The following is an 11,167-nucleotide window of genomic DNA, read 5'->3' on the forward strand; positions in this document are numbered from 1 at the left end:
GCATATGGCTATTGCAGAGATAAGGTAAAATTAATTAGCTACTTTAATTATAAATGAACTCTGTTCTAATTAAATAGATATAAGTTGTAAGAGATGTACTACTTGATAAAGTCACATATAAAACATATGCTTAAGACAGGAATAAATTTCAACTGATGGGCTAAAAATGATCAGGCAAATAATCAACTGAAAGTTGTTATAGTGTATTATATAAACTGAAGAAAAATTAAGGAAGCTATTTGATGCCAAATAACAAATATAGCTATAGAAACAACAAAGAAATATTCAGAGAAATGCCTTTGGAAAGGTCAATTTCAAAACATTTCTTGGAAGTGTTGTAAGATTGTGAGCACGGGCTCTCAGCTTACTGTCCACATTAGAATCTCAACTCTATTACTTTGATGAGACACTTAAACTCTCTCATACTATTTCCTTTTTGTTTAAATATATGGGTATTTATATTTTTGATATGTATTTATATATGTTCTTAAACATAAAAAACCCTCAATAAATATTAGCAATTACTATTTATTGACCACATTCATCAATGTTCAAAAAAAAACGGAAACCAAGCTGTACATTGGACAGAGGTAGGTTAGTATGAATTCTTACGTGTAACAGGAAAGGAAGGATACTTGTGTCAGGAGAACATAAATGGCTGCTCTAGTGGCGAGCAGGGATACCCAAAGACAGAATATACTCTGAAACAGAATTCCTTCCCAGTGCTTGGACTCAGACTTCACTGGAGAAGTCGTGTGGCCCTCTGAGTGTAACCTCCCGGGTTTCCTAGGTCCACAGCTGTGGGCAGGTCCAGGTCCAGGCTAGCCAGGGCGAGTGAGTGGGCAGACAGAGTTCCGGACTCTGCTGCTCTTGCCAGCCAGTGGTCTGGGGCCCTGAAGCATAGTATCTGCATGGGAAGGTGCTGCCTTGCAGGCTGGGTGAGGCTGGCAGGGGATGTGAAGAGGAGTGTAGGCTACTGGAATTCTGCTGGTTGTGACTCGAGGCCTGGGATGCCTGATATCTGTGTCAGCTTTGTGGCAAGGTGGAATCCAGAGAAACCACCTTTTATTCCCCATGGTGCAAATACTGTAGGGCAAAGTTAATCCCACTTCGCTAGTTGTAATCCTTTTAGAATCTTTCCAAAGAGCGACTACAGCACTTGCTCACACTCTATGTTTTCTACAAAAGCTACTGTTTACAACTTGATACTCTATATTGTTAGAGATCACAGACTTTGTGACACCTTTCATATTACAGTTTAATGGTGGAAACTCACTTTTCAATTGTGTTGTCAAAAATAACCCGGCTGTTATAAATGTGCCAAAAAGATCTATCATATTTCTTCCTGAATGATAAAGTCCTTGACATAAGAGGCTATGTTCTAACACCCTGCCAATGTCTTCCCTGACAGCACCTTTAGAAGGGGAGAAGTGACAGGTGCTGTTGTGGTTATGTGAACAAGTGAAGTGTGTTCCTTCTGTTTTCTTCCAGCATGAGAAATGATGCGCTACAGCCTAAAATGGAGGGAGAAAATACTTAAAGGATATCAATATCATGTTTATGACTGCTGCATTCTTGAAGTCATTAAAAGTAATTGTACTAGGAGATTTTTCTCAAAATCAGCTAGTTAAGACAGATCTTGAGAAAATAAAGCACTATGATCTTAAAGATGAACTAAAAATCTCCACATATGTATCAATCAAAACTTAAAAGCAAAATCTTAAAGAAGAGATGCATATGGATTTCAACGCTCTGAATTAATTTTGCTTCAAATATACCACTTTGAATTAGTCACTTAAGTACACTGAGAACTAATTTTCTCATCCCTAAATTGGGTTCGAAAGCCTGCAAAATATAAATTTTAATAACCCTGTAAAACATTTTATATAAATATTAGTAGGAAGAACTCAATTAGGAAATTTAAGAAATAAAGATTCATTACCATGAGTATATGAGTTCAATATCTTTTATGCCCTTGAAAGTTACATGACATATTTATCAAGATTTAGGTATAAATACACAGGCTCTTTTAACTATGCTAAACCAATTAATGAAACAGAAACTAAGTTAAGCTGAAGTGCTGACAGCGAAGTTAAGAAGAGACCAGAGAAAAACTTAATATTCAAGTCATTCAATGACTTCAAGGTCAACTGCCTATCACTTTTTGGCAATGCTGCAAAGACTGTCATCTCCAAGAGTCATTCAGCCTTTGCTGGAAAAGATTTTGAACTGCTAAATGTATTTTCATTTTAATAATAATGTGTTTTTTTTTATCACTACAGTGATTGAGTTTATATTTTAATTTATTTTTGTGTCTTGTTTATTATTTGCACATTCTGGTCTTTATGGCTCCCTTTTACTTTTTCCAAGCTGGTTAGTGAAAAATATGCTCTTTTAACAAAAGGAGATCATAATCACAAAGAGGTTAGATGATTTAACCAAATTTATGCAACTTAGTAGCTAAGAAAAGCCATGCTATAGGGTGAGGTAGTAGGCGCTCAGGCCTTGAGGTGAAATAACCAGGGTTTGAATTCTGACTCTGCAATAAACTATAAGTTAACAAGCAATGTACTTAATTTTAAGCCTCAGAATTTCATCTGAAAAGTGGGTGTAATAATAGAACCTACGCTATAAATGCATCCTGGGGATTCGGAGGTTGGATTGGAATGCTGTTTGAAGTAGTGGTAGATATTTGAGTGAACTTCCGTTCACATAATCTTAGAATGAGTACTGTTGCATTTGTCTGTTTAATAAAAGTTTCCCAGGTACACTGTGCTACAAGAACACAGTCTGCTTTAACAGAGGAAGAGTGGATCACTGGTGGTCCAAATGGGAAGAACTAGCATATAAGTTGATCTGATGCTCTTGAAGGCATTTCCCCCCAGCTCGATGAATCCATACTAGAGAAAGAAACAGAGATGATTTACTGTATGTGATTAGCCATATGATTTGGACAAGGCAATGACTTTTTGAGACTCAGATTTTTATAATTTAATGGGATAGTGTACTTGAGTCCATTAGTATTATGAAGATTAATGGAAATTATGTATTTGCTAGCTCTTCAATCATGTATTTGTTAGTGCATTTGAAAATGTGCAGGGCTATAAGGTGTGTTGATGACCTTACAGTTAGAGAAAAGAAAATAAATATTGAAGTGATTTAATCAGATGTTTTCTTATATATTTATAAAATATTGTTTTTACACAACTGAGCTCACTTTTATAGTAATTCAGTTATAGCACATAACCAAATCAACTCATGCATTAAGAAGAAGGTGATAAACCAATCTCATTAGCTTAAGTAAATGTTAGATAAGTTTCTCTATTTATTACCAATACTTAAATCAATCTTTAAATGGGTTAGACTATAAATCAATGTTATCTTATTACCCCTTAACTTCCTTTTTTATTCTTACACAAATCTACAACTATCTGCTGCCTTAATGTGTTTATTTCTTTATTATCATAACATTTAAACTCTTGTATGGGCAGAGAACTTTAGTTTTGGAGTTTGCTTTTTGATCCTCTTCTGTTTGGTTCACATAGGTATCTGTACAGCTAACTTACATGTGCATAAATTTCTGTAGGCATAGGCATCCCAAGTAGCTTTGTATGGAAGGAAAGAAGAAAGGAAGGAAGGAAAAGAGAGAGAGTAAAAGAGAGAAAGAGAGAGAAAGAAGATAGAGAGAGGAAAGAAAGAAAGAAAGAAAGAAAGAAAGAAAGAGAAAGAAAGCAAGCAGGGAGGAAGGGGGAAGGGGAGAGAGGAAGGAAAAAAGGGAGGAAGGAACGGAGATACAGAATGGCAACATGGTAAGACAAAAAAAGTAGTAATAATGTAACACTCGATGTAGAAGTAAAACACAAAGCTATAAACCTCTAAACATAAACTTTAAAACAAATATATAATGGTTCTATTTTGCTGAACATATATGTGCTTATATGTTTAGGTATGTACATACGTATAGAACAAATTAGAAGTTTAATGTAACAAACATCAGGATTTATTTTGTAATTTATTATGCAGAAGTAATTAAATCATATATATTTATCATTAATGTGTATTGAATTATATACATTTTTACTTTTGTAGATACTCTAAATTTTCTATATTTAGGAAATCTTATCATTATAAATAAAAATTTATAAGCAATCTCAATTTGTACTAGTATAAATCTAGTTCTACTTAGAGTTCATCTGTGTACTCTAACTTCATCTAGTAGACACTCTAATCATGGCAGTTCCTACTGTTCAAATTAATACACAAAATACATACATTTTTTTAAATATTAGAAGCAATATAACTGACAATCAGGAACTGTTTGTTTTCATTTGCATATTTGTTTTTATTTATTTATTTATTTATTTATTTTAGTGAGGCAGCATAGCACAGTATTTAACTGCACAGATTCTAGAGCCAGGTCTATTGGATTTGTAAACAAGTTCTGTAATTTCCTAGTAATGCTCCGAGGCACTTATTTAACCTTTCCATGGCCACATTTCCTTTACTGCCCTCAGAGTGCTGTTTTCAGCATAGACAAGTTAGTAGATCTAAAGCCCCGAGAGCTGCACCTGTCCCATAATGCATGCTAAACCAGTGAAGCAAGACTGAAAGATTTTTTTTCTTTTTGCACACAACTGAATATGCCAAAATCTCAAAAAAGTATCTTTTTCCCTCTCATTTCTATTTCCAGTTGAAATATTCCTCAATTCAAAAGGGTTGTATCGACTGTCCACTGTGTATAATCGAACTGCAAGTTTCTTTGAGAAATACAACATACCAGACCCTAACTTCCTCGCTGTCAAAGCTAGTGCAGTTCTCCGGGTTTGGCTAACAAATGCCAAGCTTCTGCAGAATATTTAAATCTTCTAAAAATCTGTACAGAAATATTGACTACTTTGAGTGTACACATTCTTATCTATTCTTTCAACTGATGTTGACATGACACACTTTGATAGTCATGTGCATTCTATATTTTGGTTTTACTTTCACAGATAACCCTCTGCCCTGTGAAATAGGAGAGGTCCTTTCATAAGATTTTGACAGTTTGTTGGTGTTTCATATTCTGTGCAGTTGGATGAATATATATTTCATATCTGTCCTATCACACATAGTCCCCAGTAGCATAAGTTATATTTTTCACTTTACCTGGTATCATAGTTACTTGTTTATAAGGTTTTCTCCTCCACTGGATTATGTTACTATGGAGACTGCATCATATTCATTTTCATTTGGCTCAGATATTAGCACTTTGTTTTATATATTGTGTTGGTGTTTATGTTGTTGAATAACTGAATGACCAAATAAAGACAAAATCATAAATACTCATTCTCAATCTAAGGATTATAGTTGATTCTACTGATGTTTCCAAAATATATCAGTTCTCGGGGTGGCTCTGTGGGTTAAGTGTTGGGACTCTTGCTGTTGGGTCAGGTCATGATCTCAGCGTCCTAAGATGGAGCAGGGGGCCTGTTTGAGATTCTCTCTTTCTGCCTCTGTCCCTACCCCCATGGGTGCGCTCTCTCTCCAAAATAAATAAATAAATAGATCTTTAAAAAAATATAAAGCAATTGCTTAATCTGTAATTATAACCTTTAGAATTTCTGGCGATACTCAGAGAAATCAGGTCATGATCTCAGCGTCCTAAGATGGAGCAGGGGGCCTGTTTGAGATTCTCTCTTTCTGCCTCTGTCCCTACCCCCATGGGTGCGCTCTCTCTCCAAAATAAATAAATAAATAGATCTTTAAAAAAATATAAAGCAATTGCTTAATCTGTAATTATAACCTTTAGAATTTCTGGCGATACTCAGAGAAATCAGGTAAACAAGATGATGCAAAGCAAAATAATGGGAAAAATTGGACAGAAGATAAAGAAATGGGATACTTAATGATGTTAAGGAAAATATTTGTGACATTCATATTACTAAAATAACCTGCCTTGTGTGTATGAATCTGGATTGTGGCATAGACATGTTCCTGTTATTAAACACAGTTGCTAATTTAAAACTGGCAATACAAAAGTAATTTATTATAAATAATTAAAGGACTTTCCTTACCATAGTTCTCTCCATCATAATGAGCCAATTATTCTTGCTATATAAATTTACTGAACCTCAATGACAAGCAGAGAGGACAGTTAAAATTATAGTCGCAATGAAGCTAGCATGATGTTTTTCCGTTGTCATTTTTCACAATATATTTTGTAAATTAAGATTTTAAACAGCCATAATAATATTAATGGCTGACAATTACATTTTATATGGTTAATAAAAAGCCATATATAAAATGCATATAGTGAAACATTAGGTTGCAGTAGTTAATATGTGGACTCTAAAGTAATTTTGTAAAGTTTTATAACTTAGTTGTGCATCTTATTGCTCTGTAACTTGAAAAGTAACATATCAATTTTGTGCTTTAGCTTTCTCATCTACAAAATGGGAAAATAACTTTAGCTCCCTGAGGACTTGTGAGGACTAAAATATTTAATATTCAGGGTTTTTTACTACAATGTCTGACATTAATAAGCACTGAATAAATAGCAATTATAACAATAATGATTGTTACTGTATAAACTCATCTATTCACTCAAAAGAAAATAAAACAGCAATATTCACTTTCAAGATGATAATATGAAATAATACATGATTTCTCCATTTCCAATAAATCATAATAAAAAACAAAGGAATATATGACATTTTAACAAAATATAGATAATAAAGAAAGATACTTTTAAGAAACCAGAAAATCAGAAAGTTCATAAACATTTAAAACAAAGGAATCAGATTATAGGTAAAGACCATAATTGTTGAGCACTCAACAACAAAAAAAATACATACAGCTTACAATCAAATGAAGGGGTGAGTGATTTTCTTTTGGAACATGTATCAGGACCCTATACATAGAATGTCAAGGTAATAGATCCCAAGTCCTGACTTGACTTATTGTTTATTGATCACTAAGAATAGTAGTAAGCATATGTACCAAACAGAAGAAAGTATACCTAAGTGATTTTTTTTTTCATCATAAACATGGGCAAAAAGTCTGGTTTCAGTTATAAACTATAATAAAAATGTATAAAAGTATGTATAAAATTCCATTGTAGGATCTGTTTTTCCTACCTTCCTCCCTAGAATTTATTGATAATCAAGTTCTAACCAGATATCAACATCACGGCAATGTCTCTACACCCTAAAACAGGTATAGTAAGTACAGGGTTTATATTTAGAATGCATTCCTGAGGATCATGCCAAATGTCACTGAGTCTTTGTTTAGCAAATCCAAATGCAACATGAACTATTGTTCTCTGAACACTGCAGGAAAAATCTATCCATCTGACCCTTTCTTCTCATTTTTTTCCAAGAACATTCTTTCCATATGCATATATAACAACATGCTTCATTCCATAAGTGTGCTTGGTAGGGTGGAGGCAGACAGAAAGAGAGTGACTGGAGACAACATAGAGGCTTGCCAGAAAAATGCAATTAGTGCCAACATAATTGTTGATGGAATCTCGGTGAGAAGACAGACAGAGAGTGATTGGAGACAATGTAGAGGCTTGCCAGAAAAATGCAATTAGTGCCAACATAATTGTTGATGGAATCTTGGTGATTATTCATCATTCTTGTATGGTGTTTCTTTTTCTTTTTTTCAAGCTTTTATTTATTTATTTGACAGAGAAAGAGGGATCGCAAGCAGGCAGAGAGGCAGGCTGAGAGAGAGGCGCAAGCAGGCTCCCTGCTGAGCAGAGAGCCTGATGCAGGGCTCAATGCAGGGCTCAGTGCAGGGCTCTATTCCAGGACCCTGAGATAGGTAAACAAGATGACCTGAGCCAAAGTCAGAAGCTTAACCCACTGAGCCACCCAGGCACCCCTTGTATAGTGTTTCTTAATTTCAGACTCTATTGAGCAGCTTTTGAAAGCCAACAAATATAAAATTATATTTTAATAAATATTAGTAAAACAAATTATAGAGATTTCTAATTTTCACATGCTTGTATAGAATTCATATGTATAAACCATATTATAGATAATTACTCTTATTTTTGTAATTTTATGCAAACTGTGGTTTACTATATTAATTGCCTATACATACACTTTGAAAAATACCATAAATCAAATTTTAAAATTTAATGATTTTCTTGGCTCCTTTCTTACATATTTGCCTCATCTATTCTGCATTGTTGATATCACTACAGACACGGAATAAGCGGTAACTAAAATACTCCTATTTTATTTTTGTAACACTTAGAGAATTTGGTCTTACTAAGGTCTACTGATGGAAATGGAAGAACCAATTTGAAAGCAAGTTCAATCTGAGCAAGCTCAGATATTTATTTTTAACCTTTATTGAAAATGAAATCAGTGATCTGGTATTATCAAAGTTCATCTTCATACTCTCATCAGTAGTCAGGTGCAACAATGTTTCTTTAAAAGCATAGATAAATTTGAATTATCTTTCTTAGAACAAAAGAAACATATTGGACTCATAAATGTTCTATACATGGCCTTTTAAAATTGAAAATATTATTAATATAATTATAGATTCACTTGCAGATTGAAGAAATGAATCAGAATATGAGGCCATCCCTATTTTTAAGTTTTATCTTTTATGATAAGTGTGTAGTAATATCTCATTGCAGCTTTAATTTGCATTTTCCTAATTGGCAGTAATACTGAACATGTTTTCAAGTGCTTATTTACCATCTGTAGATCCTCTTCACTGAAATGTGTATGCCATTTGTCCATTTTCTAATTAGACCATTTATTTACTATTGTTTTGTGAGTTCTTTAGACATTCTAAGTCCTGGTCCTTTTTCAGATATGTGACCTATACTTTATCCTAGCCTGTAGCTTGTCTTTTCATAATAGTGACTTTGATGGAACATAATTTTCATGAATCCCAATTTATCAATTTTTCCTTTTATTTATATGGATTGGTTGTCAGGTTTAAGAACTTTTTTCCCTAATCTTTCCTCCATTGAACTTTCTCATCTTTGTCAAAAATCAGTTAGTCATATACAGGTAGGTCTACTTTTGGATTATTCTATTAACTCCTGTGTCTGTATCTATGCCAGTACTATACTGCCTTGATTATCTTAGATATAAAATAGTGATTAATAAATTATATTAATAAAATATAATAATTAATATTTTGATTATTAATTTAATTAATGATTAATAAATTAATATTTAATGAGTATTTCTATTTTACCCTTCTTTTCTACAGCTTATACCTTTCCCTATCAATTTTAGAAACAGATAACACTGACAGATGCCAAATTTTGGAGTAGAATAACCTTGTCTATAAAGGCAAAAATTGTTTCTGGGGTTTGATAACAATTACACTAAACCTTTAGATAATTTTTATTACGTTGAGTGTTCCATTCTATAAACAGAACATCTCCTTATTTTTTAAAATTGGTTTTACTCTTTCCATCAGTGTATCATAATTTTTATTTCAAAGCTCCTATACGTGGTTGTTTAAGTTTCTACTTAAGTATCGGTTCATCAATTATAACAAATATACCCCTACAATTGAAAGAGGTTAATAACAGAGGAAACTGTGGGCAGAGGGAGGCGGGTGGAAAAAGTATGTGGAACTCTTTCTACTTTTTCTTCAGTTTTTCTGTAAAAATAAAATATATTGCTCTAAACTGCTCTTCCTCTAAAACTGCAGTACCTGGGCGGCTCAGTCAGTTAAGCATCTTACTTTGGCTTAGGTCATGATCTTGGGGTCTGGGATGGAGCCCTGTATCAGGTTCCCTGTGGGAGTCTGCTTCTCCCTTTCCCTCTGCCTCTCCCCCTGCTCCCACTCATGTTCTCTCTCTAATTAGTAAATAAATATTTAAAATAAAATAAAAGTGCTCTAAAATAAAATATATTAATTAAAATATAAGGAGTGGAATATTCATAAGAGTAAAATTAGGTACTCAAAATCAGACAATGGCACAAAAGAAAAAATAGTTAACAATTATTATTATTATCATCATAATCCTGGTATTTAATTTCTGGAGGGAAACATGTTTAGAACCAAGAATCAATGATATCAGAATAGCAAAAGAAGGTGTACGACCTCAGATGTCTATGTTCAGGCAAATATCATATATGTGTTTGGGCAAGAAGGAATAGATTCTCAAAAAATAAAGGCAATCTTACTCTTACTCATGTCCGTGGTGTAAAGAAACAGTAATGTGAAATAATTAAATTGCCCATACATATTTGCAGAGAGACAGAGAAGGAGAGATAAAGAAATTTTCAATTTAATATTTCTCGTGAAATGATTTAGGTAAAATCAAATGGAAGCTTAAATTTCTGTCTAAATATTTATTGATTACAAGTCATGAAGTTTAATAAAACTCCAATTCTTTAAAAGGCAATAAATATAAACAGGAATGAAATATGAAAGTTAAACTTTAGAATGTTAAGAAGAAATAAAAAGGAGGACATATTATGTTGAGATGGTCTATTTTTTTCCTGGGGCATTATGAAAGATAAACTTCAATAATTTCACTTTTGTATGCTAATTTAAAAAAGGTACAAATGCATTTTCTATACATGTAAGATAAATTGGAACTGGAGAGCAAATAAGATATAAATTTTTAAACCAATAGAGAAAAAATAAACTCAACAAAAGATAGTCCAGTTCCCAAGGCTTCCCAGGGAACATGGGCTAACATCTTTCCATCTCTTCATCCTGACAACATAGTCTATTCAATTTCCTCATCTTTGTTAAAATTAACCACTACAACTGTATTTGTGCTCTGTTACCCTTCTAGTTCATTTGTCCTTGTGTGATTATGGGTTTTTAAAGCCATTTGTCTAACGGTGTTTTTTACTCTCATTTTATATATCACAATTAAAACCCAGGGGTGCCTGGGTGGCTCAGTGGGGTTAAGCCTCTGCCTTCGGCTCAGGTCATGATCTCAGGGTCTTGGGATTGAGCCCTACATTGAGTTCTTTGTGCAGCAGGGAGCCTGCTTCCCCCCTCTCTCTGCCTGCCTCTCTGCCTACTTGTGATCTCTCTCTGTCAAATAAATAAATAAAATCTTTAAAAAAACAAACAAAAAAATGTTACTACAAGGGCTGGATAGGAAAATTCTTGACACAATGACTATAGTAAATAGCCCTAAATTAATTAATTACTAAAATGTTGGTAGCATTTTTATCCATAC

This window comes from Mustela nivalis (assembly GCF_964662115.1).
Source record: "Mustela nivalis genome assembly, chromosome: 14".
Taxonomy (NCBI): Eukaryota; Metazoa; Chordata; class Mammalia; order Carnivora; family Mustelidae; genus Mustela; species Mustela nivalis.